The 5,700-nt window shown below is 32.6% G+C and overlaps 2 pseudogenes; both read right to left on the reverse strand.

Moving 5' to 3' along the window:
• LOC107019549 overlaps nucleotides 1-1,590 on the reverse strand; it is an 11,859-nt pseudogene extending 10,269 nt beyond the window's left edge.
• A 1,666-nt stretch (nucleotides 1,591-3,256) lies between these two features.
• On the reverse strand, nucleotides 3,257-4,497 carry LOC107019550 (annotated as a pseudogene).
• Between the last annotated feature and the right edge of the window lie 1,203 nt (nucleotides 4,498-5,700).

Consider the following 5,700-nt stretch of genomic DNA (forward strand, 5'->3'; position numbering starts at 1 on the left):
GATTTCAGGGTGAGCTATTGCTTCTAGCTTGGACTGGATCTTCCTCTTCATGTCTTGATGCCTTGAGATTCCGGCATGGACTAGCTTTTTACTTATTTTAGCTTCTTAGATACTCTTAGATTAGTAATTTGAGGATAGATGTTCTTGTGGTGATGACTTCCAGGTTTTGGGAATAAATAGTATTGAGTTTTTATAAGTTATTTAATCGATTTTCATTAATGAGTTTTAAGTCTTCCACATTATATTTTGTTATTTATGGTTGAAATGTTGGGGATTAGATCGGTTGGTTCGCTCACATAATAGAGTAAGTGTGGGTGCCAGTCGCGGCCCGTTTTGGGTCGTGATCGGTTGGTTCGCTCACATAATAGAATAAGTGTGGGTGCCAGTCGCGGCCCGTTTTGGGTCGTGACAAGGATTAACAATGCTTTCTGCGTAGATTTCTGTTGTATTGCATTCCTTGACAATACCAATGTGCTTGAGTTTTCTAGTTGAACCATCAAATATAAGGATTTTTCCGAGAATCAAGAGTAAAATACCACCCTTATCTGACTGGTGGAGATATATGGAAAATGTGAATATGGGTGAATCAAACCCGTACAACACAACATATAGAGGAAATTTGATGGTGAACCGTTTCATCCATGATACATTAACTTTACAATCTTTCAAAATTCAGACATCGGAAATAGTACCCGGATAACAACTATAGAGCACACAAAGGTCACTTTCCACAACTCCCAATTTGATATTAAAATCTTTTATCCACAAATGGGAAGCTCCAAGCTTCCCCATGTTTCGTCTGCTGCATCAAAAGAAATGATGTTGCGCATATTCTAATCATGAATACTCGTAGATGCAGCCCAATAAATCTTTCCATTGATAAATTGAACCGAATAATTTAAAAGAAAGATTCCCTGAAGTTGGTCATGGAGTGTTGTCCAAGAATCAGTTCTCGAACTGTAAATATTGACAACAACCCTCGTGTTGGAAAATTCACCATTGTAAGAATTACCACAATGATCAATAAATAGAGCTTTATAATTTTCTCGTGAGTCATCATATCCAAAACCATATTTTGTATAGCAAGAGGTACCCCACAATGATTTAAATAATTTCTTAGGCTTCCTAATGGTGGGTTTCCATATATATGTATCCATTATTCAATTTAAAAGACAAATAAACTAATTGGCAGAAACCACAAAGAAAGGTAGTGAACAGGCAGGATCCATGTGAAATAACTCTTTAGTGAGATTTTTGTTAAATAAAGAAGGGATTGAGCAAAATTTGATATTTTCGAAGATGCCTGGAAATAGAACTATATGATGTTTATTTAATTTGAGATGGGGATTCACAAAATCGGGCTAGATATGAGTTGATGCCATGATTTTGACACAACCATACATTTCTAGAGAGACTTTGTGGGAACCTTAAGAGAATTTCTGTTATGATTTTATTTGGGAGTATCGAGTAATGATTTGTACTGAAATTGAAATGATGATTTATAGTGAAAATAAAATGATACCATGAGAGAAGAAATTTGAATAGAACGGTCTAATGAATCCAATCCCGAAAAGCAAGAAATAAATACATGTTCAAATTCTTTTTTTCTGAAGTGAGGATGTAGCAGAGCAGTGAAGTAGGATTTGGGTGTAAATGACTTTGTGTGACTCATATATTTATATTCCTTCAAGAAAATAAGATAAGAAAGAATTTAAAGAGATTCAACATGATTGAATATATATTATGTATATATATAGAATAATTTTAATCATGTAGAAATAGTATTAGTATTTTTCTATAAAAGCGGTTCATCCCTCTTTAGGTCCGCCCTTGATCCTCGCATATTCAGATGTGTAATGGATAACTTCATAAATAGTTTTAATGCATTTCTATATCTTATCTCTAGTTAATTTGAATGTATGAAATAAAGGGAGTATATTAATTGTTTTTCCTTAGAAAATCATGATAAGAAAGGACGATTTTATTAATTTACTATTTATGCATCAATCCAAATTAGCATAATGCATAAATATGTCATTTCACTTGGCCATCAAATATGAGGCTTCCAACTTCTAGAATAAGTAAAGTTTTCAATATGGGTTAGCCATGTTGGGTCGACCTGACCTAACCCGTGATTTGATAGGGTTGAACTACGATTTTTGAAGCTCATTTAAGAAGAAGGCTTTTTATCTTGGCGTGAATAAGTTTGTCGATTTGTGGGGCTTGAGAAACATGGATAGGGTCGGCCCGTGGGTTAATTAAAAATTAATCAGAAAATAAGAATAAAAACAGAGTATTAAAAATAATAGGAGTTTACCCTCAAAATCTGAAAGTTTGAAATATTACAATTTAAATACAAATTATATTTATAAAATATGTACTACATCAAAAATAAAAACTTCCTAACTTTCTAGGGAATCACTACATAGGTCCATAGCCTATTAAATATTATCATAGTTTTTATGTTTTATGATCATTGAAAAATAATTAGATTAATATTTCTATTTAACTATTTATGTTTTACTTGAAATAAAATTTAATAAATACTACTATATAGATAATTTCATTTATGTGTTTGATTAACAAATAGTAACACTAACCTCAGGTAATATTGTTTTGTCGATAGTTATGATAATATTTTTAAATTATAACTTAATTTTAAAAATTATAAGAAATATATTTTTGATAAAAGATGGTTGGTCCGGAAAAATACGTAGTCTACACACTTGTGGACTGGGCCGACCATTTTCTGGTACACATAAAAAATGGGTCATCCCGGCCTGACCTGTCACATTGCAAAGCCTGTATGGATTAGCCCGGATGGAGTTGGTCAGACCATATTGACATCTCTAAGAATAAGTATGATTATATGTTAGATATTTTACCAAAAAATAAACTTCCAAATATCAATAATTAGATCTGGAGCACTTCCACAATTGCTAAGTTTAATTGATACAACTAATAATACCCTTTCTCGCAGAAAAGCAGGGAACAATCAACAAGTCCAAATTAGTTATATGAATCTGCGATATCCATTTGCTTTAAATATATAATATTACCAGATAAAACGACAAGTTTGAAACTAAAGACTACAGACCCGCTGGAGAAAGAAAATGAATCATAACAAGGCTTCTATGATCTGATGTCAACAAGTACTGATGAGTGTTCAATATTGGCTTCCACATCCTGAAACTCAATAGTACAAAATAAGTTTTAATAAATTCACCAAAAATGGAGTCCATCATTTATACAAACACTATTGTAGAGGACTATGTGCAACGCATGTGTCGAAACTAGTATAATATAAACCAAAAGTAGAATTCTTACCGGATATCATTTGGGGATTAACAATGCTTTCTGTGTAGTTTTCTACAGGATTGCATCCCTCATCATCAACAATGTGCTCTAGTATTTTAGTTGAACCATCAAATATCATGATTAATCCCGAAAGCGAAAGTAAAATGTCACCTTTTCTGACTTGTTAAGGTGCATAGAAATGTGAAAATTAGTGCAGCAAACATAACTAGCACCGTATTTTGAGGATATCCCATAGTGAACAGTTTCATCCATGATATACTGCAATCTTTCCAAATTAAGACATCAGAAGTCGCAATGCCTATATAAAATGTATACATCACATAAATATCACTTCCCACAACTCCGAGTCTGAACTTAGAATTAACTTCTCCACAACTGGGAAGCTCCAAGATTCCCCATAGCTCATAAGATACATCAAAAGAAATTATGATGGACACATCGTAATTACCAATACGAGTAGACGCAGCCCAATAAATCTTCCCCGAATGATTTAGTCAAAAGATGACCTGATGCTTGTCACAGAGTATTGTCCAAGAATCAGTCCTCAAACTGTAAATGCTGATCATAGTCTTCATTTTGGACACATCATCATTGTGTGAAGTACGAAAATAATCTACAAATACAGCTTTATAATCGTCACTAGACTCATCGTATCCAAAACCATATTTGTTATAGAAAGAGTTGCCCAATTTGGGATAAAGTACTTTCTTTGACTTTTTAATGGTGTGATTCCATATATATGTCTCCCTCTCATACTTGCACAGACAAATCAACCCATTAACAAAACCGACAAAGAAAACTTTAAAATTGGGAGAATCGATGAGAACTAGATCGTGAGCAATTTGTTGTTTGTTAAAGAGGGTAGTGAGAAAATAAAACTTGTATTTTCCATTGATACCTGGAAATAATACTAGTTGATTTGTTTTAAATTTGAGATGTGTCATCACGAAATCAGGGCTAGAGATTAGTGGGTTCCACGATTTAGAAACGGACATACATTTCAAGAGAGACTTTGGAGGCAGCCTTAAGAGAATGTCCGTAAGGATTTTCATTCGGGATTATGATTTAAGTAGTCCTAGAAAGTAGAGTGAAAATTAAATCATACCCTGAAAGGAATTTGAGAAAAACGGTGTGAATCACCCGATGAATTCAATCGCGAAAATAAAGAAAAGATGACATGATTGCATGTTTTTTTTTGGTGAAGTGAAATAGAGTAGTCAATGTTAAAGCATAGCATAAGTGTCTTTGACAAAAAAAATTGTTACATAATTTGTTTTTGTGAATTAATGGAGTTTGACAATAAATTTTGTTTTTCTATACTGTATTTATTATGAATGTTAATTATACTCTCTGTTTTCAAATCTAAAATTGACCAATATTTTGTTCTTATTTCTTCTGAACTATTCCAAAAATGCACACTTTTGAAAATCCTCACATGCTATGAGATTCAATCATGGATTTAACAAATTTCATAATGCACCTTTAGGAGGCCGATCCAATCGCAAGATCAATACTAATGGATGTTCTCGTGGTCATCAGAAACTACATGGCATAGGTACAAAAATACAAATTTGAGAGAAACCATGGCATTAATTCATGGAGCAAGCAAAACGCAATTTGTATACGATAGTCTGATACTATCTATAATAGATACCATGGATAAAGCAAAAGCGAACATGGTTCAACTTCAGCAAGAAAGAATCATCAGTAATGTATCATAATAAAAATCAAAAACCGATATGTCGAGGCTTCATATTTTAGGTCAATTAACTCAGCAGAAAGCAGGTAAGGATTAGTGTTCAACATTATCTTCCACTTCCTGAAATTCAATAATACAAAACAAGTTAAGGTTGCATCGCAAAATTTTCAAATGACTAGAAAAAACATCTGACAAATATATCCATCCACCTAGTTTAAGAAAAGCAACAACATAGACGTGAACGTATCATTTCTCAATGTAAATTGATATTTCAATCAACTGTTAGCAATGCCATATAAGCAACACTATGTTGAATTATTAGACATACTGCAAACCTAACTCACCACAATTTCCAAATATGCATATTGGTTCTGTTCCATATTTTTGGGTATATGCACAGAACTTAGGGTGTGTTTGGTATGAAGGAAAATGTTTTCCATGGAAAATGTTTTCCTTGGAAAATGTTTTCTAAGAAAATATTTTCCTGGAGAACAAGTAGATTTTTGACTTATTTTCTAATATTTGGTTGGTGCATAGAAAATATCTTTCGAGAATGATTTTTAGTGTTTAATTTGTGAATGAAAAATGTTTTGAGGAACATCTTTTATTTTTACTAGAGTAGAAAATAATTTATGAAATTGAAAATATTTTTTAAAAATAATTCTTTTTTGGGGTGGTGGTGG

This window comes from Solanum pennellii, chromosome 5 (assembly GCF_001406875.1).
Source record: "Solanum pennellii chromosome 5, SPENNV200".
NCBI classification, from domain to species: domain Eukaryota; kingdom Viridiplantae; phylum Streptophyta; class Magnoliopsida; order Solanales; family Solanaceae; genus Solanum; species Solanum pennellii.